We start from the raw sequence: 26,753 nt of genomic DNA, 5'->3' as shown, positions 1-26,753 counted from the left end.
AAAAACCCAAAACTTGAGTTCATAAGTGGACAAGCCAAAAGAGAACTAGGAAGAAGATGTCGGAGACGAATGCATTCATTTCCTCAAGGGATAAGCGTGTGGCTCTGAGAGTTTTAACATGAAAAGTGTATTTAAATTATTCATTGAGAATTGTCTTCTATCAGATATCACATTATGAAAAAGGGAGGGAAGGGAGTAGAAAAAGAAGAGATTATTGAGTTCAAAATAGCTAGTTCAGTCCTAGTAAAGACCTGTTTGGTCTGCTTGTCATTTCCATAAAGGAAGAGACATGTTTACATGTCTTGAATATCCTCTAAAATAACTTTAATTATTTAGTCAAGCTTTGTATAAATTCAAGATACAGAGCACCCTGAAAGACTTCAGTATGTCTTCTTGTACCTTTCCTCCTGTGCCTCTGAATGTTATTCTTTTTTCCTCAATGCCCTTGCTCCCAACCTCTGTATTCACACGCTCACATTTTATATGTTCTGACTTCTTTCCGAAATCTCTAGTTCTTCCAGCTGGCAGTCCTCTTTCATTCCTCTGAAACCCCAAAATAATGTATCATACACTTGCCTGTTTTTATGCGTGGTTGAGTCAGAACTGACTCACAGCTGACTATCCAGTGGATTTCCAGAGACTTTTCAGTCCTAAGGGATGAGATTGTCCATCTCCTGTGAAGCAACTGGTGGATTTGAACCCCGTGCTTTTGGATTGGCAGCACAATACCTTACCACTAAGCCATGAGAGCTCCCTCATACACTTGATAAAATGGGACTAATAAATTTTCTGTCTGGTTTTATAGCTGTTTGTTTAGATTCAGTCCGTCTTTTTAGCATGGTAACTGCACACAGTCAATTTCCATAGTCAATAATTAATTGTACTGCTCTCACGGCAATATTTGTGTTTGGTATTATCTAATTTTAGAGGTAAATGAAGTGAGACTTAGAAATGTATGACTCGCCCAGGTCTTCCTGCTCCTTAATGGAAGAGGCTAGCCTCCTCACTTGGAATTCATTCTCTTACTTGTTCTTCTACGCACTACACTGCTTGAGGCCAGAATGTATGTCGTTCGGCTTTCATCTTCCGTTACATAGATTCCATTACCTATCTATCTACCTACTTATCCACCTACCTACCTGAAGAAAGTCGTTCTAAACGTCTCTGAGGAAAAGTTGATATAAAATTCAGTGTATATAAATACCCACCTTAAGCCCTTGGTCTGCTCCTAAAATTCCTTTGTAAATTAGTTGTTTGGCTTTAAAAGTATTTTCCACAGAATTTGTACCATAAATAGTACTGGAGCTCCTGGGACAGACTAAAAAATGGTATTTAATATCAAGCTTCAGAACATGAATGCCAAAGGTTAAAGATTAAAATAATTAAGAATAACTTCATAAGAAAGTTAGTTCCAATTTTGTCCTAGGAATGACTGATATGTTCTTAATGTAGTGTTATGACACTGAAACCACTTTAAAAAATACAAAAACACCACAACCAATTTGTTCTTTTAAAGCAATTTAGAATTACTATCTACACTTTCCCTGATGTCAACATTTTTTAAAACTACACTAGAACCTAACAACAAGAAACAGTACAATGAATGATAAGAACTAAGAAACTGACAATATAATAATCATTTAATTATTCTTAGGTTTACATTTTTCCTTTCCTTTTGGCATTCTTTGAGCTTTTTAAATTTGTGACTTTGGTTGTAAGATATTTGGATGTTAAAAATAATTTTTCCCTATCAATATTTCCTGAAATTCATACATCTGTGGTATTGTTAGCCATTCACTTTGGGAAATTACCAACACATAGTTCTTCAAGTATGTCTTTCTCTCTTGTTTGGTGAGTCCAGGTTCTTGTATGCTACACTATGTGATATTATCACGTAACTCTTACATGTTGTGTGTATTTGCTCATTGTGTTTCAGTTCATGTCATTTTTCTTATACCTATATTCAAGTTAAGTCTTTCCTCAACAGTGAACAGTATAAGCCAACCAAAGGCATTCTTCATCTGCAGTTTTCACTATAATTTCTCTCTGCTGAAATTACCAATCTGATATTACATGTGGTCTGTTTTTGTCCACTGTTGTTGTTAGGTGCTGCTGGTTGAGTATGACTCAAAGTGACCCTATGAACAGGAGATCTGAACCCTTTCCTATCCTGTGCCATCCTTGCATGTCCTGACACACTAGAGTGCATTGCAATAGTCACTATGTCAGTCCACTTGGTTGGGGGTCTTCCTCTCCTTCAACAATCCCTCTACCTTTCCAAGCATAATGCACATCTGCAAGGAATAGTCTTTCCTACCTACTTTTTCACCAGAACCTTTAATATATTATTGTGGTTATTTTCAGTTTTCAATTCGTTAATTCTTGCATCTTTCCCAGCTACTTTTTCACCAGAGCCTTTAATATATTATTGTGGTTATTTTTTGTTTTCAGTTAATTAATTATAGCATCTACATGGCACAGGGAGTGCTGGTGTAGTCCTTCGGGAGTTGAGTTGTTAAGCCTGAGGCAGCATCTCTAGCAGTTTGTATCCACCAGCAGCTCCTCAGAAGAACGATGAGCAGTCTTCTCCCATGCTGTTTACAGCCTTGAAAACCCACAAGGTATGAGTTGGTTCAACATAACAGCAAAGAAAATGAGATTGGTGTCTTGTATGAGTCTGGCCTAATGGCTCTTTAGTCTCTGGATATTTTTTTTTTCTTGCTTTTCCTGTGTCTCATAATTTTGTTGAAAATAAAAGGAGCCTAGCCTAGTGGTAAGAAGTTGTGCTGCAATCCCCAAGGCATACAGTTCATACCCACCAGTTACACTGTGGGAGATGGATGGACAGACAGTCTCTTCCTGTGTGATTAACTGCCGCTGAAGACCTGCTGGAGGTGTCAGCTCTGGGTCAGTTCCAACTCAAGGGCACATAACAGCAACTGGCCTTTCGTAGGAAACTGGGGATGTAGTTCATAGAGAGTTGCACTGCTAACCCAAAGAGTTTGAATCCACCACTAGATGATTTACCACCTTGGAAACCAACTACATGGCCGTGAGCAAGTGTGAGTGAGGTCCGTAGAGGAGATGGGTGATGAGGGTTGATGAAGTGTGCGTTAATCTGTTAAGGAGTCAGGAATGAATGGAGGTTTGTTGTTGCTATGAACCCCGCGCTCAGGACCCCACAGTAGCTTTTGCATTGCTGCTGCATGGAGGTCCATGCAGTTCTTGTTCACTTTTCCTCACTCCCAGCAATAGTCTGTTGTCCGTGTTTTCCGCAGCTTGTTAGTTGAGCTGTGTGCGTAGTTGGGTTAGCCTCTGATGTCCGGTTCAGCTTCAGTCTTGAGTGGGCCCTGTCGTTCTGTGGGTGTTTGCCTGTCCCCATCGCTAGGAGGACAGCTTTCTCTTTTCTCCCAACATGTAGTGAATTGTTACTGGTACCCTAGAAGAGAGAACGTTTATTTCACACTCCATCATAAAGGCTTTGTTCCATAGAGGAGAGATAGGAGAGGAGGACCCTAAGAGGACTTTCTTTCTCCTTGCCTGTGGCTGCTGTTGCCCTCCTCCAAGCTGTGAACACTTTCTTAAAACTTAGTTCTCTTTTCTCTGAACATCCAGTGGGTTCCTGGGGAAGGAGCTTGCATGAGCGAGCAAGTGCACTCAGTTTCAGTACTGTGACCACACTGTCCTGCCTGCTACACTTGTTAGGTGCTGTCAAGTCAAATATGACTCATGTGAACAACAGAACTGCACTGTGTCCTATCCTGTGTCATCCTCATCTTTGATACACTTGAGCCCATTGCTGTAATCACTGTGTCAGTCCGTATTGTTGGAGGTCCTCCTTTCTTTCACTGACCCTCCATCTTTTCAAGCATGATCTATCTTTCCAAGGAATAGCCTCTTCTAGTAACATGTCAACAGTGTAAGAGACAAAGCTTTGCCATCTTTGCATCCATGGAGCACTCTGGCTGCACTTTTTCCAAGGTGTACTGTTCTTTTGGCACTCCATGGGTTAGTCAGTGTTGTTGTTGTTGTTATGTGCCATCGAGTCGCTTGCAACTCATAGCGACCCTATGTACAACAGCCCTAAACTCTGCTCTGTCCTGTGCCAATTGCACTGTCTCTGACACTCCCATCCCAATTACCCAAGTCACTGAACCAATCCACCTCATAGGGGGCCTTCCCCTTCTGCGCTGTCCCTCCACCATACCAAGTATGATGTCCCTCTCCAAGGACCTGTCCCTCCTTGCATCATGTCCAAAGTATGTCAAATGAAGCCCCAGAATCCTTGACTCCAAGGAGCAGTCCAGTTTGACCCTTTCCAGGATGAATCTGTTTGTTTTCCTAGCAGTCCATGGTACCCTCAATACTCTTCTCCAGCACCACAGCTCAAAGGCATCAATTTCCCTTCTATCCTCCTTAAGTCATTGTCCAACTCTCTGATGTATAACAAGTGATAGCAAAGACCATGGCCTGTATCAGACACACCTTAGTCTCCAAAGAGACACCATTGCTCTTCAGTAGTTTGGAGAGGTCCCTAACAGCAGACTTTCCCATGGCAATATGGCTTCTAATTTCCTGGCTGCTGGTGCCGAGAGTGTTGACTGTGGAGCCAAGCAGACTGAAGCTGTGAACAATTTCAGTGTCTTCACCATCCATCCTGATGCTGCCAATTGGCCCAGTGGTGAGAATCTTTGTCTTCTTGACATTGAGCCTCAATCCATATTGGAGGCTGCAGTCCTTGACCCTCTGCAGCAAGCGCTTCAGGTCTTCCTCAGTTTCAGCAAACAGGGCTGTATCATCTGCAAGGGAAAAAACCTATCTACACACCAGCTCTACAGGACACATCACCTTCGCTCAGAAGCATTGCCACTGAACTTAAGAGACACTGGTCACATCATAAGAAACTGTCTGAAGCCGACATATTTGGAATCATGGAAGCCAAGGAAGCTTCAGATGTAAGCTGTCAGATCAAAGGGGCAGGGGGACAATGGGAGATAGATGTTGAAGGGAGTGGGTAGAAGTGGATGGGTATCTTGCCTGGTACATGGTGGAGCTTGGATAGTCAATACTATTCTCTAACTCTGTAGTTCAAACGTATCAATACTTCTGTTATCCTTATTTATTGTCCAGCTCTGAGATGCATAGCAAATGATTAAAAAGACTATGGCATGAATCAGGCACACCTTAGTCTGCAAACTGATATCATTGCTCTTCTGTAATTTGGAGAGATCCATGACAATCGACTTGCCCAAGTAATACATCTTCTGATTTCCTGACTGCTGATACCAAGGGATGGCTGAGCAGTCTAAGGCACTGCATTTAGGGCAAAGTCTTATCTAGAAGTGTGGATTCAAATCCTATTTCTGACCCACCAACCTGCTGCCCTTGGCCATCGTCATTTTGTTACTGTGTCGTGGCTCTTCTTACCAGTGCCGGGCTTCATCTGCAGAGCCTGTGCCTCATCCCTTCCTGCAGACTTCTCTCTGTCTTCAGATTTGGGTTAATTATTTTCTCTGTGACCTCAGCCCTCCAGTGAGTTAAAAAAAGTTTTGAATTTGGAATTGATCTGGTTATTTTTCATTGCAAGCGGCATTTCTCCCAGCTCTCCATATCTTGGAGTGGAAATAGAAGTCTTTGAAAATTACAATTTAAAAACCTATTGATTATTTGCCGACTTTCATTGCTCTACAAATCAGTAACCTCTTCTAACAACTTAGTCTCATACAAAAGTCTAACAGTGAACAGGGCTCCTTGGAAGCATATTGATTTTACTCAATGAGGGGGATATTTTGTGACTACCTTCCAGACTGGAAATGTGTCATTAGAAGATTAGAACTTGGAGTAAAAACTTTAGATTCCAGGATCTCTATTCTAAACCATAGATTAAAGAAATTGTATTGTCCTTTAAAACTCTACATTGCAAACACACTTCTATTTTTGTAATGCTGTAAGTGTTGTGCAGCTAGATTTTTTTTCTCTCAAATACTGGTTTAATATATTTTATTGTCTCTCTTTTGTACATATTCCATGTAAACTCTGCTTCAGACTGGTGGTGTTGAGCAAACCCTGTCGTCCTCATTTCCAGAATTTGTGATTATTATGTTCCACTCTTTTCTTCCTTTCAAGGATCCCTGATGGTGCATTGATTAAAGGTTACAGCTGCTAACAGATGGCTTTGGGGTTGAAACCCATCATCCGTTCCATGAGAGAGCGATGGGGCAGTCTGTTTCTGTAAAGATTTACAGCCTTGGAAACCCTAAGGGGCAGTTCTACCACGCCCTATAGAGTCACTATGAGTCAGAATCAACTTGATGACAGTGGGCTTGCTTCTAGGCTTTTCTTTTCTCATAAATTTAGCTAGTGAGCCTATAATTCTCATCCCAGGGTGGGTACAATTCCTGTGTTAGCTAGACTAGGGTAGCTAAGAAGAGAGTACCTTGCTCCCACCTCAGATGTCCTCTTCTTCCCTGTCTCTCCCCACGCCCTCCACCAGGCCTTTATGACGGGAGTGGGAGTGTCTCACTGGCAGCCAGCACAACACTTGAAGAGGAAATCCCAAGGCGTCCTTGAAATCCCAGGAGACTGCACTCCCTGTGGGATCCTGTTGTGCTCACTAGCCTGGGTTTCTGTCTCTAATCTCCACCTCTGCTTCTTTCACTTCTCTGTCCTGCACTCAGCCCACCAGCTGAATGAAAAAAGATGAGGCAGTTTGCTCCCACTAAGATTTATAACTTCAGAAACCTGACAGAAGGTTGTCATCAATTAGAATAGACCTAACAGCAGTGTGTTCACTTTTGTTTGTATTTTAGGATGATACTCAAAGCTGTGCTTCTTGTATTTCAAATACAATGGGCTCATCTTTGGTGGAGGGACAGATCTTCTAGACTAAGATAGACTAAAAAGAAAGGACTTCCAAAAATTTAGCCACTGAAAAATCCTGTTCATCAGAACAGAATGTTGTCTGACCAGGCTCAAACATGCCAGTGTTTGTGAAGATAGTGCAGGCCTGACAAACATTTTTTTAAACAAAAGCTTTCCATCAGTTGGAGTCAATATGATAACAGCTAAGAACACCTCCAACAAAGTGCTGTATCCCTAGCTCATACTGGGATTTGTGGGCTGGTCTGATAACTTCACCACAACTGATAATATTGTATCTGTGCCTTTTTGAGAGTGACTTCAAAATGAACTTTTGAACACAACCCTTTTGTCCGTAGAAGACAACATCACTATGTTTCTTTACTCCATAAATGTCTGTCAGCCGCAGCCAGTGTTTTCTGTACTATAAGTTAGAACTGATCTGATTTACTGGAGAAAGGAGCATATGGAAGTGGTGATGAGATTATTTTGAGGTTAATCAAGAGACAGGGTCTGTGAAGCATCCTGCCTCCCTCCCCATCTGTTGCCTTTGAGGTTTCTGATCAGAAGCTGACATCCACAAAGAGATGTGGGACGTGGGCCTGTGTTTCTTCAGAGGGAGATGAGTCTTTTGCCTGGATGACTTTATTCCCATTAGAGACGCTGTTGGCACTGAAGTAGTGGAGGAATGAAGAGGAAGCAGAGTGATCCAGTGGGGCAAATGTTGCCATAACCCTGCTGCCTCCACCTCTTTCTCATTGGCCTGCTTTGACCCTGGAACGTAGAAGAAGAGCAGTAAACATAGATAGAGAATTTGGAATGTTACAGTTAGTTATCTTATCAATTGGCATGAAAAAAACACAATTTTGAGAGGTGCCTTCACCAGAAGGTTTTTGTTGAGAGAATACTGACAGTAGAGAAGAGAGCCAGAGGAAAGACTAGTGCGGGAGGAGGTGAAGTATTGGCTGAAATTTGCCAACTTGTTAAAGGCAGGAGCAGATATGTAACGTGATACAGTGAGATATATATTTTGAGATTCTGGTGGCTGGGAAAAGATTTCATTATGATTTTGGAGAAAATTTCCTTTGCAAATTAGGTTTTTATTTAGCAATTTTACACGTATTATTCGGTGACATTGTTACACTTGTCACAATGTGTCTGCATCCTCATTATTTCCATCCTGGTTGTTCTGTTTTTGTTAATCCAGCTTCTTTGTTATCCCACCCCTCACCTCCTCATCTGTGATCTAAGATAGAGTTTTGACTGTTAGGTCTCATTTAGGTATTTGTTTAGGAGAGCAAAGTACTTATAAGTGGTCTTCTTTATTTCTTAAATAATAAATAGTGATTATTTATTATTTATTGTATGAGCCTATCTTTTGCCTGATAGGTGACTTCAGGAATAACTTTTGTTCCAAGTTTAAACGCTGTGCCGGGGTGACAGTCTCAGGGATACCTGTAGTCTCTACTGATCTAGCTAAGTCCAGCTTTTTTGAGGATTTTGAGTGCTGGTCTTTATTTCTCCCCTGTAATATCTGGGGTCATCTGTTTGTATCTGTGGCTTAAATGGTTAGTAGTGGTAGAGGGACATAATCTGGTTCTCTGGTCTTAACATAAATTAGTACTTTGTACTTATGAGTTATGTGTAACAGTTCCTTCTCAGAGTCTTGGATTTCTTTGGAGCCACTGGCATGTTGTTGTTGTTATTTGCCATCTAGTTGCTTGTGACTCATAGAGACCCTATGTACAACAGCTCTGAACCCTGCTCTATCCTGAGCCAATCTCATAATCTCTGACACACCTATCCCATTACCCCAGTCACTGAGTTAATCCATCTCATCCAGGGTCTTCCTCTCCTGCTATGTCCCTCCACTCTCCCACGCATGATGTCCTTCTCCAAGGACTAATCCCTCCTGGCAGCATGCCCAAAGTATGTGAGACAGTCCTCCAGAGAGCAGCTTAGTTTTACCCTGTCCAGAAAGGACCTGTTTATTCTCTTGGCAGTCCATGGAATGTTCAGCAGTCTTCTCCAGCACCACAACTCAAAGCTATTGATTCTTCTTCTGTCATCCTTAATCATTGTCCAGCTCTCTAATGCGTAGCAAGTAATTATGAAGATCATGGCCTGGATCAGACGCACCTTAGTCTTCAGACTGACTTCGTTGCTCTTCAGTAGTTTAGGGAGATCTCTGATGGCAGACATTCCCAGTGCAATTTGTCTTTTGATTTCCTGACTGCTGGTGCAAAGAGTGCTGACTGTGGAGCTGAGCAGGGTGAAATTGTTAACAACCTCAATCTCTTTTCCATACATCATGGTGCTGCCAGTTGGCCCAGTGGTGAGAATCTTTGCCACAGGCATTGAGACTGCTATTTCTATTTAATATGGCCATTTGCTAGCTGATAGACTCAAACCACTGATTTTATGGCTAGTAATATAACAAGTGACACACTATTGCTGTTGTTCTGGTAGCTATTGCATTTCAACTGATTCATACCTGATCCCCCAGTGGGTTTTCAGAGACTGTAAATTGCATGGGAGGAGATTGTCCACCTTTCTTCCAAGGAGCAGTTTGTGGATTTGAACTGCTTACCTTTGGGTTGGCAGTACAACTTCTTACCGGTAGGCCACCAGAGCTGCCTATATAACATGCTGGAGAGGGGATTGTAATTTTTTAGGTTTAACTGTAAAATTCTGGGCAGTTTGAAGAAGAAGCTATTGTAAGCATATTTATTTTGTGTGTTTATCAAGACTAATCAGTTAAATACTATACTAATTGATGTCAGGTTTCTTTCCCAGTCATCATAACACACAACTGTGACCATACCGTGGGCACAGAGGTGAGCAGAGGCTGGAAAAAGGAAAACTCAAATCTTATTTTTGCTGTAAGATTAAGTTAACAAAAAAGGGGGGGGGAATCTCTGTTTACATATTTCTAATCACATTTAACTGATTACCATAGAGGTTAATTTTCTGTTTTGGGGGGAAAAATACTCCACATACTTTTAAAGCATGCTCTCATGTTAGCTGCTAAACTCCAAAGCATAATAACTGATAGCATGCATGCCTTTGCTGGGTGGTGGATGCGGCCCAGAGCCAACAGGATGAAACAGCTACATTACCACAACACAGGCCTCACCCCAGCTGATATGGGAGTGAACCATGCTACTATTATGAAAGTCTTAAGGGCAAAACCCCAGTCAGGCTGGGACGTCAGACTTGAATATGTTAGACCCAGTTCCAGTTGGCAGCAAGGTTGGTAGACACAGAGTTCAAGGGTCTGGGCATGAATGAAGTTTGAGATTCACACTAGTCCAGTAAGCAGAGAGCACTGTGAATGAGGAGACCAGGAATGTGGGCAGTGCAGGTGCCTTACCACACAGGGATCATTCCTTATCCAGTACCAGGCACAGCTCGAGGGTGTGCAGATTAATATCAGGATGAGAATTTTCTGCTCTTGGCACCAGTATAAGGTAGATGTGTGCTCTTCCAGAAAAAGGGCTTCATTTTTCTCATGTTCCTGGTATTTTGTTACTTAAATCCTGTGAGTTTCTAGACTTTTCCTAAAGGATCTTCATTAGTTATCAACTTTCCTGTAAAGCTGCAGTATAAACATGGTATTAGTTTTCAAGTTCATGGGTGAATCTCTTTGAATTATGAATATGTTTATGATCAATAAATAAATAGGATTTATTAATAGTACAGAGTATATGCTGGTTTTCTTTCTATGTTTAATGAACTCATTAATCTCTGGTGTCTCTTCCCACAAATTAATTGCACTGGAATTCATGAGAAATTGCAGAATATATGACTTCATATAAAGCATTTGAAATGTCAGAGTATATCTTGGTGCCCTTTAACTGTGTACCAAGTTTATTCAGAGTCAGTTAATCCCTTTGCCAATTATTGGCTAACACAGAGATATACCTGAAATGCTAATAGTGAAATCTAAAAAGGCATTTCTTTATTTGTTTAATAATATGCATGACCATGAAGATAAGTTCTTGTATAGCCTTAATCCCAGGTAGACATCATGAAAGATAAATGGACAAAAAGTACGAGGAGAATACAAAATAAGAGGTGCAGACATTCAATATATTAATGAAAAAATATTCAATCTTTCCTGACCAAGTATAGATTAAAATTTAAAAAAAAATTTGGATGTTAAATTTTTTTAAGAGTCACAATACACAGTGACAGTGTGTTGTGGGTGGAGTTAAACGAATATGCATACTTAGACAACCCTTGTGTCTAACAATAGACTAGTAAAATTATGTCACTGTTCATCTGTTGGTTGTTCTGTGGTAGCTTCTGTATTGCTGTGTTTCTGACAGCTATACCACACCTCTTTCAAATAACAGGTTCACTGATGATAGATGGGTTTTTTTAAAACTTCCTGACTAAGACAGAATAGGAAGAAGGACTGGGTATCTACTTACTAAAAATGACTAGTGAAAATGTTGGATCTTAGCTGAAAGCAGAGCATAAAGGATGGATGTGTAATGTATTTTATTGACCATGCAAAGATACTTGACTATGTAGATCATAACAAATTATGGCTAATATTGGGAAGAATGAAAATCTCAGAAAGCTTAATTGTACTCATGCAGAATCCTTACCTAGGTCAAGAAGCTGTTGTCCAAGGGACACTGCATGGTTTAAAATCAAGAGAGGAGTGCATCGGTGCTATATCCTTTCTATATAACTGTTCAATCCATAGTGTGAGAAGGTGGTCTTTATGAAGAAGAATATGGCATTAAGATCAGTGGAAGATTCAGCAACAACACATATTTTCAGATGACATAACCTTGCTTCCTGAAAGTGAGAAGGATTTGAAACATTTGCTACAGAAGAACTATTGCCTTTAATATGGGCTTCATCTCAACATTAAAAAAAACAAAAATCTTCACGACTAGACCAATAGGCAACATTGGGAGAAAACAATAGGGAAAAAACCTGAAGCTGTCAATGATTTCATCTTACTTGAATCCATAACCAACACCCTTGGTGCCAGTAGTCAGTAAATCAAAAGACATGTTGCACTGAGAAAATCAGCTGTCAAGGACCTATCCAAAGTGATAATGAACAGTGATGTCAGTTTAAAGACCAAGGTGAACCTTTTTCAGTTATTTGCTATGCTTCTGAAAGTCAGACAATGAATACAGATGACAGAAGAATTGATGCCTTTGAGGTGTGGTATTAGAGAATATTGATGATCCCGTGAACTGCCAAAAGGACCAACAAATATGTCTTGGAGAAAGTGCAACCAAGAGGCAAGAATGTTGAAGCTTCGTCTCACACACTTTGGGCATTTTGTAAGGAAGGGCCAGTCCTCGGAAAGAGATTTCATGATTGGAAGAGTGGAAGGTCAGCGAAAGAGAGGAAGACCCTTAACCAGACGGACTGAGACAGTGACTGTTACAAAGGGATCGAGTATATCAGAGGCGATGAGGATGGCACAGGGTAAGACAAGATTCAGTTCCATTGTTTATACTGTCACTATGAGTAGTAGTCTACTCAACAGCACCTAGCAACAACAACAAAAGTGAAAATTATGTATATTGTGAGAGAAAGATGAGCAGTCTCCTCTTGTGCAATAGACAGCTTCTAAAAACCTGCTGGAGGGTCAGCTATGAATGGGTTCTGACTTGACTGCACATGCAAACTATAACATGTGTGTGTAGTTTTTTTGGGCTTGCTTGACCAAATTTTACCTTAAAAATAGACTGGTGGAAGCAGCTAGAGAAGGTAAAAATGTAAAGGTTATTAAGAAGGTGGTTTTCAGGAGTAAATTTGAACCAGTTTCTTTTGCCCTGAGCTCTGTTTCTGCCTCCAGCATAATGTATGCAAGGTCATGATGACACTCTGAGTGGGTGCAGGCTTTTCCCTTCTTCAGTTAGCTCTGCAGAATTGTGCCTTGGAGTGCATTCCCATGGGGCCATGGGGGCATCTTTCACTGCTTTCTAACTTTTTAATATGAGTCTTTAGTGGCAAGAGGAGAGAAAATAAAACACCTCTTCTTTCCACTCAGGGGGAAAAAAGACCCTATTGTCTGTCAGCCATACGTTGCAAAAAGATCCTTTAGCCTGTATCTATCTCCTTTCCCCCTTTTATTTCCCCAAATAGGTTTCACAGTCGGTTTGTGAAAGCCAGTGTGAGCTGAAGCCATCTCTCATATGTAGCCTTCCATCTGTAGTGTGGTCTGTGTTACGGGCCGTGTACTTAGAATGCCTAAATTAGTCGTGTTCCATGTGCTGCTTACACAGGAGCTGGGGAGTCAGATGGAAGAGCAGGGCTATTGATCAGGATTTGTTTCTGAGTGTTGTTGGCTCTTATCCTTGAAATCCCAAAAGTTAGAGAGATTTTAGTGATTTTCAGAAACAGATGGTCTGAGAAGGCAGCTGGCCCATGGGGCCACTCTGGTAATTCGTCCACAGGAACCACTGGCTTGTAGTAGAATTTTACTTGTGTTTGTGACATTCAAGATGTAGACAGAGGTTTGAGTTAGAACATATATAGTATGACTAGAAAATATATGTAAATTTGTTATCAATGCTACAAAATATTAGCCCAACTTGATTTCTTAAGTGAAAAAGGTTGGAGAGGTTTTAATTTTATTTTTTTTAATTGGAAACAGTTAAATATGTTATGTATTGTTCTTGGATGCTGTTGATCAGCTCCTATTCATAAAGACCTTTTGCATAATAAAGTGTAACCCTGCCTGATCCTGGGCCTTAAGTCTCTGTTGTGCTTCTGCCCAATTTTGCAGTCACTGTGTCAGTCTGTCTTGTTCTTCCTCTCTTTCTTTGGCTGCGTTATCAAGGCTGGGTGGGTCCCTGGAGTAGGACATCATGCTTGGAAAGGTAGAACAACAAGGCAGCAAAATACATTACATAGGTCTGAGGAAAGTTGTCATTGTGTGGGGATCAGTGAACATGGTAATAGGACACTTGATGGTGTAAAGACCTCAAACCCCTTTTGTGATCCCATTTGTGTCCCGAGGTTTGGTGGTTAAGTCATGCTGCAAGCCCAAGATAATGGACTGTTATTTCTCCTTCCATTTCATAGCCCTGACACTGAGCACAGTGCTTGGTACATGGACATGGATTTAAATGTTCGTGGAGTCACTATGACATGAACTCATAGAATAGATTGAAACAAGAAGAGGTAGACGGATTGGTCTTAATAGGGGTAACGCTCATTTGAGATCCAAGGAAAGAATGCCTTGGCATTTTGATGAGTGGTTTTGTTTTTCCCTCTGAGAGAAAGATTAGGAATTTAAGGGTATACATGGATTATTGTTGTTGTATTGCTGTGTACCATAGAACTGACCCATAGCAGTCACTCAGGCAGATTTTCAGATACAGTTAATTGCAAGGGAAGAGATTGCCCATCATTCTCCTGCAAGCAGGCCGTGCCTTGAGCCTCGTGCCTTTGAGATTGCAGCACAGCTTCTTGCCACGAGGCTGCCAGAGCTCCCTATACATGGATTAGCAAAATAATAATGTCTAGAGTAAGTATTCAAGGAATACTTAACAGTGATAATCTAACTTATGATATTTTAATTCTCCCTGTGTCTATGCATTTTGATTTGAATCTTTAAAATGGAAATCTAACTTAATTAGGTATTATTATTTCCATTTTAGTAGTCTTTGTGATTTTGTCACTTAGCTCTTTTTTCATTTCTCATCTAGGGACATCTAGACTCCCACTTCTTACTCACGTATCATTCTTTGTCCCTAACTTTTGATGGTGGCCTACTTTCTCTCCACACCGTACCTACTGGAGATGGATTTTCTTCTTTTCAAATAGTGGCTATCCTTTTTTCCTTGGACATCATTGCACAGAATCATAATTACACTGAATTTGTTTTCAGTAGTTTTATCTGGTGAAAATCTTGCAATTTTACTATGGCTTTTGAAGGAGTGTTCATTAGATGATCTCATTGTCTTCTCCTTGGAAGTTTGGATTTGTCAGGCTGCTTGCATCTAAATCTCAGGAGAACCACTTAACTGTGCCACCACAGGTAAAGGGGATAATGTCCTTGTTCCTCAGCTTATTAGTAAAATGGAAGTTGTTAATACCTACTCCATACCCATTCAGTCTATATGTGGAATAAATCATCTGGAAAACTGGACTTTATGAGGAGGAATATGGCATCAAGATTGAAGGAAGACTCATCAACAACCTGCATTATGCAGATGACACAACCCTGTTTGCAGAAACTGAGGAGGACCTGAAGCACTTGCTGCAGAAGGTCAATGACTGCAGCCTTCGATATGAATTGAAGCTCAGCATCAAGAAAGCAAAGATTCTCACCACCGGGCCAATTGGCAACATCATGATAGATGTGAAGAGATTGAGATTGTTGACAGTTTCCACTTGCTTGGCTCCACAATCAACACTCTTGGTACCAGCAGCCAGGAAATCAAAAGATGAATTTCATTGGAAAAAATCTACTGTCAGAGACCTCTCCAGAGTACTGAAGAGCAGCGATGTCAGTCTAGAGACTAACATGCACCTGATCCAGGCCATGGGATTCACAATTATTTGCTATGTATCAGAGAGCTGGGACTAAGGATGATAGAAGAATTAATACCTTTGAATTGTGGTGCTGGAGAAGAGTATTGAATATACCGTGGACTGCTAAGAGAATAAACAAATCTGTCCTGGAGAGGGTGAAACCAGGCTGCTCCCTGGAGGCAATTATTTTAAAGCTCTGTCTCACATACTTTGGGCATGTCACCAGTCCTTGGAGGAAGACATTATGGTTGGAAGGGTTGAGGGACAGCACAGGAGAAGAAAACCCTGGATGAGATAGATTGACTCAGTGACTCTGGCAGTGGGGCCAGGTGCATCAGAGAGAATGAAATTGGCTCAAGCTAGAGCAGGGTTGGAAGGCTCTGGTGGCCTAGTGGCAAGAAACTGCTCTGCAGTCTTGAATCAGTGGTTCAAATCCACCAGCTGCTCTGCAGGAGAAGGCTGGACAGTCTTCTCCTGGAAAATTCACTGCCTTTGAAAACCCACTGGAAGGTTAGCTATGGATGAGTTCTGTTTCTGCAACATTTGAGCAGAGTGCAGAGCTGTTGTACATAGGGTCTCTGTGAGTCTCAAGTGACAGTACATAACAACATATAAGGAAATTCATGGGTATTAAAAGTATAGCTGGAGTGCTCCTTTGAAATGAGGATGGCAAAACTTTGTCTTCCTTTGGAAATACTACTCTCAGGAGAGACCAATCCCTGGAGAAGGACATTCTTCTTGGTAAAGTAGAGAGAGGGATAATGAATAGGTGGGAGAACCGCAGCACAATGGATTGACACAGTGGCCATAACACTAGGCTCAAACATAGCACCAACTTAAGGGATAGTGCATGTCTGGGGATTGTTTTGTTCTGTTTTACATAGGGTGGTGATGTGTTGGAACCAGGTTGATAACATCTGACAATAGCGAGAGCATGGGAAATTATTGATGTCTCCTCTGATGATGCAATGCTTAAGTACTTTGCCACTAACCAAAATGTTGGATGTTTGAATCTACCCAGTGGCTCTGTGGGAGAAAGAGCTGGCTATATGGTTCCATAAGATTACAGCCCAGAAAAATCTGCGAGGCAGTTCGGCTTTGTCACATAGGTTTACCGTGAGTTAGAACTGACTCCTCGAAGCTGAACACTACCAGCATTTCCTAGGTTTGGTGTGAAGAATTATATATAGAGAATATATATACATGGTTTAATATACAGAATGATTTTGTAGAGGTGCCTAATACGTGGTAAACATTCAAGAAAAGTTGGTAACTATTGTTTTTACTGTTACTGGAATTTGCTGATGGATCCTTGGAGAAAATGTTTTAATTGCCCTAGGAATTTTTTTTTACCCCTTCCCTGGCTCCTCCTTTTCACCCACATCGCAGTTGCTATTCCTTAAGGCACCACTTCAATAGTGGCAGGTGTTTTACCCTTCCTGGAATAGTTTCCAAAATGACATTCAATTTAAAAAAAAAAGCCGTATTTTTCAATGAAGAACTTTTGAGAATTTCCCTTCAAAATGTTAAAATTCTCATGTAACTTTATGGCACGGAATGACTATATTAAATAGTCTTCAGTCTTTTTTGTTGACTTGCTTTTGACTTTGACTCATAGCTGAGCCTTCAGTGAGTTTCTGAGGCTGTAAATCACACTGGAGGGAAATACTTGTCATTTTTTCATGGGACTCCTGGTGGATTTGAACACCAGAGAAGCACAGCCTTTGACTTAGCTGTGCAGCTACCTATGGACTGCTATCAGAGATCCCTCTATTAAACAGTATCTGAAATATGTTGTTGCTGGATATTATTCAGTCAGAATGACTCATAGCTGAGTTTCTGGTGGTTTTTCGGGGCTTTAAATGGCACGGAAGGAGATTGCCCATCATTCTCCCACAGAGTATCTGATGGATTAGAGCTGTATGCCTTTGGGTTGGCAGTGCAACTCTTTGGAGTGAGAGTATGCATCTTGGAAAATGTGTAAGTTGGAGAATTTGGCTTTGGGACAAATCTAAATCTTCATTCACATTTCTCGGCAGACCTGAATATGTAGATTCTGTAACACTTATTTTTTCTCATTTCTTTCTTTGTGCTGCTATGCTTCCATTCTTAAACACCAAGCCTTCTTGGATTCAAGAACTAAAACACCTAATTATTCAACAACTTTTTAAAAAAATTAGAAACCATGTTAAGAGGTGAATAGCAAGAGAGGGTTATTGTCATGAGGATGTGCAGACTTGTGAATGCTGAAAACTATGGTGACCATCAGTCTTGTACCCAGATCAATAGCTGACAGCAGGCAGATCTGTTAGGGCTGTGGCATCTCACACACTGGCATTTGTAAACAGTTGAGTCTTTCAAATCCCAGCAATTTTTCTTCTCTGGGACTTTATCCATTATTCTTATCCACTTCCCATTCATCATGTTAATTGCAATTAGATTCTAGTCTCTTCAGTGCAATGCTTATTTATCTGCCCTTTGTTCCTGGTGCTGCCTCTGCCGTGGTCTTGACATGTGCTGGCATCTTTTCTCCCATGGGTCTGTGCTCCAGGACCTCTCTGTCATGGTGGCAAGACAGGCAAACCTCATTGGATTTGGACCTGATTTGCCTAAGCAAAAGCAGCCATCAAAGAGATGTGTCCCTTTATTTCCAGACACCACAGCTACTGTTTGGGGAGGTGAAATGTTGGTTGCTTTTGGATGTTGTTTGGAGTAAGGGTGTTCGTCTTTTTAAAGCACTGGTGTGCTTTAGGATGCAGTTTATTTTGTAGTGCTTCTCAAATATTAACATGATAGATGAGTCCCTGGGGCATAACATGAGTAAATGTTAAGGCAAAAGCTTTCAGGAACAAAATTTAAGCTCTTTAGAGTTGCCAGGTTGAGAAATATTGAGGTGATTCTTCAGAGGAGAAGCATTATATTTAAGTGTGAGTTGGCATCAGAATGTAGGTTAACGTTCTTCCCCCAAAATAATGGTAGGGAAGGGGCATTTCTCTTTTTCTTGTTTCCCTAAGAGGACATGCAGTAAATCCTGTCCTTTGGCAGTTTGCAGGGCTGTGAAGGAGTTGATAGCCTTTTTAGTAGGAACCCTGCTGGCACTGTCATTAAGGCATTCACCTGTTACCAAAAGGTCAGCAGTTTGAACCTATTAGCTGCACTGCTGGAGGAAGATGAGGCAAAGATGAACTCTGCTTCTGTAAAGATTTATAGTATTTGAAACTCTGTGGGCAGCTTTACTGTGCCCTACGCGGTCATAGGAATCTGACTCATTAGCTGTGGGGTTAGTAGAACTTTCTAAGCAAGTATCCTTGGTGACACAAAGATTAAACACTCAACTACTACCTGAAAGATTGGTGGTTTAAACCTACTAGAAGCATTGCAAGAGAAAGACATGGTGACCTGCTTCTATAAAGATTACAGGCAAGGCCGGGTCCCCGCAGAGCGCGACGTGGAACTCACCTGCGCGCCCGCGGCCCCAGGCCCAGCCCCCTCCCCCAGTGAGCTTCCTGCCTCAACCGTGGGCCTCGTGGGCCTCGCTCCTGTCTCCCGAGGGCCAGCCCAATCCTCGAGAACCCCTCCCGGGCTCCCTGACAGCTCCCCGCCTCACCCCGAGGCCGCGATGGCCAAGCCCCAGGTGGCCTTAGCTCCGGTGCTCATGTCGAAGCTGTCCGACAATGCGCCTGAGTTCTATCCGTCGGGTTATTCCAGCCACACGGAATCCTACGAGGATAGCTGTGAGGACTACCCCACGCTGTCAGAGTATGTGCAGGACTTTCTGAATCACCTCACAGAGCAGCCCGGCAGCTTTGAGACCAACATTGAGCTCTTTTCTGACACCCTGAACGGCTGGGTCACCACAGATGAAGCCCTGCAAGACCTTGTGGAACTCATCTATCAGCAGGCCACATCTATCCCCAATTTGTCTTACATGGGGGCTCGCCTGTGAAACTACTTGTCGCATCATCTGAAAACCCACAGAGTGGCAACTTCCGCCAGCTGCTGCTTCAGAGGTGTCGGACCGAGTATGAAGCTAAAGATGAAGCCGCCAAGGGGGATAAAGCAACGCGCAAGCGATTTCATGCCTTTGTGCTCTTCCTGGGAGAGCTGTACCTTAACCTGGAGATCAAGGGCACAAACGGGCAGGTTATGAGAGCAGACATCCTCCAGGTTGGTCTTCGGGAGTTGCTGAATACCCTCTTCTCCAAGCCTGTGGATGATAACTTGATCTGTGCAGTGAAATTACTCAAATTGACAGGGTCAGTTCTGGAAGACACCTGGAAGGAAAAAGGAAAGAACGACATGGAAGAAATGATTCAGAGAATTGAAAATGTGGTTTTAGATGCATATTGCAGCAGGGATGTGAAACAAATGGTCTTGAAGCTGGTAGAACTCAGGTCGAGTAACTGGGGTCGAGTCCATGTGACTTCCACATACAGAGAGGCAATGCCTGAAAATGATCCCAATTACTTCATGAATGAACCAACCTTTTTTACATCTGATGGTGTTCCCTTCACGGCAGCTGATCCAGATTACCAAGAGAAATATCAAGAATTACTTGAAAGAGAAGGCTTTTTTCCCGATTATGAAGAAAATGGTACCTATTTATCAGGCACTGGTGATTCATACTTGGATGATATTGATGACGAAATGGACCCAGAAATCGAGGAAGCTTATGAAAAGTTTTGTTTAGAATCAGAGCGTAAGCGAAAACAATAAAGTTCACTTTGGGTGTAGGAGTTTGATGAAGCAGTTTAGGATCGGTGGTCTGGCAGAACACAGGAAGCGAGAGAATGCATCACGCGTAGACCAAATTAGGGATATTGGGTTATGTTACTAATGTATGCAACTTTACTTCTGTTTTAACACTATCTGCCAAAATAAACTTTCTTCCCATAACTTAAAAAAAAAAATTACAGGCAAGAAAACCCAGTGGGGCAATTCTCCTGTGTCACATGGCATCGCTGTGACAGCACCCAGCAGTACCACTGGTTTATATGTAAGTGCCACTTGATTGCATGCAGCCTCTTCAGTAGGGACGGGACATGGCCGCTCGGTGGTACAGCTCTGGCCTTCCGTGCTGGTGGCCTGGGGACAACAACAATGCACTGACTCACTCAGACAATGTTATTGAGCCCCTACTAATGCCAGCTATTGTTCTGGGACTTAAAGATCTAGAAGTAAAAGCTAAGACTGAAGAAACTTGCTTGTGAAGGTAATGTTACTGTTGAGATACCTAATCAATATAAACAACAAATTATATAAACCGTCATGCTTCTCTTAGTAGAAATAATATAAAGGAGGTTTTTGTTTTAATAATATTTTATTGTGTAAACCTATGTGAAAATTTACATAGGCTCCCACTTGTCAATTGCTATACAAATTGTTCATTACTTACATTTTTCCCAGAGTCAGTATTGTCTTTAATTGCACTCTGGTTGTTCTGTTTCCAGTACTCTAAGTTTTCCTACCTCTGAAAGGAATTGAAGAGCTAAAAGGTGCTGAGGAGAGTTTTGCATTCTCATTTGGAGAGTTTTGCATTCTCAAATGAGATAGCTTATGTCTTGCAGAGACAGGACACCCAAGCAGAAGCCGGAAGAAGAGAGGGAGCACACCATTCATATCTGTGGAAGAAGAGTGTCAGTAGATAGGAAGAGTGATAGAAGATCGTGGCCTGAGCTGACCTAATGTGTTGGAGGAGCTTGTGGGGGCTCTGTGAGCAGAGTAGGTGAGGAAGGAAGGAGTAGGACCTGAAGCCAGAGAAGTAAGGGTTGTTAGCTGCTATTAGTTCTTAGCTGATGATTCTTTGGTTCCATTCTGACTTTTGACAAGTATGCAGAATAGATCATTACTCCATAGAACTTGTAAAGCTGTGACCTTTCAGAAGCTTCTCATGGGGCCTTCCTCCTGAGGTGCCTCTGGTTGAGTTTGAAACACCCCCCTTTTGGTCAGTAGTACCTTCATTATTTGCAGCATCCAAGGATTCTATGAGGGACACATCATGTGGTGATTTGAGGCCATCATGAGATTTTTAACTTTACCTCCAGCGAGATGAGAAGACTGTCAGTGTTTTGAGCAAAATGGTAACATCAGCCTTAGGTCTCAAAGGTCTTACTCTGGATGCTGTGTTGAAACAGGATATGGAGAGGCAAGGGAAGAATCAGGGAGGCTATACCAGTATCCAGGCAACAAAAGATAGTGGCTAGGACCAGGGTGGTAGCTGTGAAGGTAGTTCACAGTGCTCAGAATTTGGATGTTTTAAATTTAGAACCAGCAAGGTTTGCTGATGTGTAGAGGAAATAGAGAAATCAGGAGTTTTAGCTTGAACAAATAGATGGACCTAACTCTGCATGTGATTAAGGGAAAGTATGTGTGTGGCGTGGGTGTGAGGATACCAGGGATTCAGCTACGCAAAGTGCAGATGGTTTTCTTACATCTCAACTTCATGAAGCTTGTTTTGTGATGAAGATGTAAACAGCATATTGTAATGTGAATGCATTTCAGATGTTATGCATGCATGCATATAAATACATATAAAAAATCTGTTCTGCAACGGTAGACCCTGTGTAACTGATGGAGTCCGTATTAGTCATAGTAGATATCTGGGAATCTGGAGGTGGAATCTGTGAGTCGTCTATCTTGCAGCCAAGCAAATTGACTCCTCAAATGAGATTGTCAGTAATATGTCTCATATCAGATTAAAGTGTAAGTCCATTAGAGGACAAGACTTGGAGATAAAAGCTTCTGCTATATATATATGTATTTCACTCTCAATAATAATTTATTGAGTACATACTGTGGGTTAGACATAGCTGAAACAAAGATGAATAAGAGTTTCCCTGCTTTAGGAAAGGGAAATAAATAACACGTGATCAGAAACTCCACTAAAATGCTATTGTAAAGGCAGGTACAGATTACCTGGGAGCAGACAGCATGGAACCTGCTCTTGTAGAGGTTGGGAAGGCTTGATTCCTGGAGGAAGATATTCTGGGCTGAGTCTTGAGGAATAAATGGGTGTTCCAGAAGCTGGATAGGGAGGATGATTGACTGAGGATTGGGAGGAATAGCGACAATAAATGAAAGCCTAGGGATAGAAAGAGCTTGGTGAATGGGTGGCTCAAATCCATTTTGGTAGGACCTCTGAGTTTGGGGCCAGAATTTGGTAAGGTGAAGTTTATGGGTGCCAGTGAGAACCAGATGATAAAGTACCTTGACTTTATAAATAACTTTGGGCTTTATCTTGAGAACACCAGTGGTCCACTGAAGGGTGCTAAATAGTGGGGCATTATCCTCAGGATTGTATTTTAGAATCCACCCTTGATTTCTCTGTGGAAGATGAATTGGAAGGTTTCATCCCAGAGGGAGAAAGTTATTGTAGCATCTCTAGGTGGAGACAATACTAGCTTGACTTGTAGAATTAGAAGCAGATGATTCCAGAATTCAAAGAGAATAGAATCCATATTATTATGTGCCATTGAGTCAACTATGGTTCATAGCGACCCTATGAACAATAGCTCTGAACCCTGTCCTCTCTTGAGCCAATCTCTAAGACAGACGGATTTGTTTTCTTGGCAGTCCATGGTATGTTCAAGACTTTTTTAGAGCACCAACTCAAAAGCATCAATTTTCCCCCATCATTTTTAGTCATTGTCAGCTCTCTGATGTTTAACAAGCAATTGATTAGCTAACAGTGGTAACTAACATTTATATGAAATGTACTGAGTGCATGCGGAGTTAAGGATGCAACTCAGGTTTGGCAACTCATTTAATGCAGGTGTCATTCACTATCTACTCCTCAGGAGGACAAGCACTAAACAAGAGGCAGTGATCAGCTTGCATTCAGACATACTCATTTTGAGATTTATCTGGTACACATAAAGAGGTCAAGGCAGTGTATCTTAAGTATATTTGGTTACCCATGGTAGACAGTGTTTGGTGGAGCTCCTTATGTAAAACAGGCTTGGAAGCAGGAGTGGCATCCACTTCCTAATCCACATGCCTATAGACACTCTATGAACTTGGTGAAATGATGATAATTATGGAAAGGCATTAGGTCTTTTGTTCATAGAGTTGTTATGACTTGTACTCGACTCGATGGCTGTCAACAACAGTTGTGAGGACTTTCGTTTTCTTGATGATATGGTATAACTCCTGTTGAAAGCTACCATCTCTAACCTTTTGCAAGAAGTACTTCAAGTCTTCGTCATTTTTTTTGCAAGCAAAATTGTGTCATCAGCCTATATTAAATTATTGAGTCTAATTCCTCGAATTCTGGTGACACATTCTTCCTCATATAGTCCAGCTTCTAAAATTATTTGCTGACGGTATAGATTGAATTTTTTTTTTTTTTGTGAAAGGATACAACCCTGGGACACACTTGTCTTGATTTTAAGCCATACAATATCTACTTGCTCTTCTAAGATTATTACTTCTTGTTTCATGGACAGTTTCCATATAAACAAAGTTAATTATTTTGGAATTCCAATTCTTCTCAATGCTGGCCATAGTTTATAGTGATCCACACAGTTTCATGCCTTTGCATTGCTAATAAAATACAAGTAAGCATCTTAGCAGTATTCTCTACTTTCAATAAAAATCCATTTGATGTCAGCATGAAATCCCTTATTCTTTGGCCTCCTCTGAATCCAGCCTAAATATCTGGTGGTTCTCTCTGTTAATGTACTGCTACAACTCTTTTTAAAAATAATCTTCAACAATAAATTAAAGTCTCATTAATATAATTTAATTAAAATGATACAACATTAAACATTTTGTTGGTCAGTCTCATAGTCAATTCCAGGTGTCCAGTACCCATTTGATGGCACAATTAGGAAAATTTCCATTATTATGGACTTTCTGTTTGATGGTGCTGATATGGAAGCTTGGAGGTGAAAGAGGAAAGGAATAGAAAAGTAGCTCTTCTGAGGAATCTCTGTATTTGGATTGGTGGTTGGGAGGGGAGAGTGAGAGTTTAATGAGAGACACACCTAATATTTAGGATTGATTGGAAGAAGTATATATGTGAATGCGTGGTTATGTATTTGCCTCGATCCTTTATCAAGAGCCCTCATGGTGTAGTACAGTAAGCAGTGAGCTTCCAACTGAAAGAGTGTCTATTTTAACCAGCCACTGACAATAGGAGAAAGATTTCACAGTATACTTCTATCAACGTTACAGCTTCAGGAACCTTAAGAGGGGCTGTCGTTCTTTGGCCTGTAGTGGCTCTCTCTGTGAAACTGACTAGAGGACAGTGGGCTTAAGTTTTTGGTTTGTTATCTTTCCGGCATTCCTACCATATATGAAAAAATTCCTTTTACCCTACCAGCATTTTGAAATTAAAATCTTTTTCTTTCTATGGTTATATTTAAAAGTCTAGTTAGAAAGATAAAATTTTGTTTTGTATTTTGACATCTTCCTCATTTTTAGTTTTGCATGTAAAATGGGATTGATGCATGTTTCTTGAGTTAAACCCCAGATTTTTAAGGAGCCTTCCACGTTCTAGTAATATGTAATATTAAACAGTTCCATTATACATGCAGTTTTCCAGCCTATGTGTTAAGCATTGATTGACAGTGCAAAAATACTTCGTGTGATTTTGATGTTTTGATTTCCAGAAGAATATGCTTTTCTCCATTTTTTTAATGAACTCCCAGGGTGATTCTGAAGTCTGCTCAGACATGTCTTGTGCTATGATTTTGGGAGCAAGAAGAGACTTTGGTATCCCCAAAAGCTGCCGCATTTGGCAATTTGAGACCTCAGGCTGCTCCATGAGAAACAGATAAAACTTAAATATTAAGACAACTGAAATATATACAACCTTGAAAACTCAAAGGAGGGTCACCATGGGTCAGAACCAACTTGAAGGGCTTGGTTTTGATAAGCACCTTAGGCATACATAGGTTAACTTAACCCAGAAATAGCTCAGAAGAAAGACACGGCAGTTTACTCACTTCTGAATAATCAGCCACTGAAAACCCCATGGGCATAGTTTAACCTTGATACACACAGAATTGACATGAGCCAAAATCAACTTCAGGACAACTGAGTTTTTTGTTGTTGGGGTTTTTTTTTAAGTATAGAGAATCTTTGAAAGTTATAACCTCTTCTCTGAGTTGAGAAAATGAGACATAATGACCACATGGAGCTAAAAAGAAGACAGTGTTTGCTAAGGTGTTGAGAACTGTGAAGCAGAGATGACCGAGTAGGCAAACATGCAGTACACAACAGCCACATGAACAGAAGACAGGAGAGAACAGGTTCCTGGATGGACTGGAGTCTTAGTGAATAAGGTTGGTTAGTAGTAAAATAGGATTAAAAACTTTAAAACTTGGGTACTTTGGTATCCTAGTGAGTAAAGAGTTGTGCTTCCAATACAAAGTGGGTTTGGGTGGGGGGAGGCTATTTTTAATGTGATATTTTAAGCTGTGAAGAATGTTTTGTGACATGTGCAGGGAATCTGAAAGTGCAAAGTGGAATTTGATGGGTGCATCGCCTAGAATATCACACTGCGGTGTGAGACCTGGGACAGCTCTGGTGGAAAGTATCTATCTTACCTGCCCTTGAAACTGCAGGAAAAGAATATGTGCCCATTTATTGCCAATGAAAATTCCTTCTTTTTTTCTCCTCATGATGTCAGCGTGGTTACTAATCTGAGGGAACTTGATGCTAGTAGGAACTGGGTGAGGAAGAGAAATGAGTCCTTTTTATGTTTTACTTTCTGGTGGTTAGTTTGATCCAGATCGCTGCATCTCAAGGTACTAGGCCTTCTCAATCAGTGATGCTTCCATTGCTGGGCTTATAGCTAGGTTTGGGCTTTGAAACCATATGATACAAATTTTGTTCTTGTTCTTTTTTTTTTAATTTATGTTGGTTTGCTTACAAAGTTCATATACATTGTGTTTCAAACTATTCTTCATTCACATTGTGTTTTATACAATCATTCCCATTCCTGATGTTTTTATACAGTTAATCACTATTGGACTATGCTCATTATTACCTTGTCTTTTAAGGTCCCTGTCAGATCTTTCCCATTCGCACAACCCTGTCTATCCTCACCCCTCTGCTTCCACCTTTAGCCCCTTGAGTCCCCATGCATGTTTTACTAGTTATCCTTTTATTTTTGCAACAATGGTCTTATGCATTATTTGTCCTTATAAGACTGAGTTAATTCACTCAGCGTCATGTTCTCCTGTCTCTCCCAGGTTTTGTAGTATTTTTCAAAACTGTTTCTCCTGCGTACTGTGTAGTATTCTGTTGTATGAGTACACCACAATTTCTCGATCCATTCAGTTGTGGTTGGACATTTGTGCTGTTTCCATGTTCTTGAAATGATGAATAACACTGCTATGTGCATTGGTTTACAAATCTCCACTTGTGTC

The 26,753-nt window shown here is 41.1% G+C and overlaps 1 protein-coding gene and 1 pseudogene across 1 annotated transcript in view; both read left to right on the top strand.

Annotated features, from left to right (window-relative positions):
* CSGALNACT1 (chondroitin sulfate N-acetylgalactosaminyltransferase 1) overlaps positions 1-26,753 on the top strand; it is a 147,524-nt gene that overhangs the window by 10,245 nt on the left and 110,526 nt on the right. The gene's annotated exons all lie outside the window — the stretch shown is intronic.
* LOC102859100 lies at positions 18,971-20,094 on the top strand (annotated as a pseudogene).

Source organism: Elephantulus edwardii, unplaced genomic scaffold (genome assembly GCF_000299155.1).
Source record: "Elephantulus edwardii isolate Elephantulus edwardi_28Jun2011 unplaced genomic scaffold, EleEdw1.0 scaffold00195, whole genome shotgun sequence".
NCBI lineage: Eukaryota > Metazoa > Chordata > Mammalia > Macroscelidea > Macroscelididae > Elephantulus > Elephantulus edwardii.
Note: the sequence above shows the minus strand (reverse complement) of the source record. Positions and strands in the feature narration are given on the sequence as shown.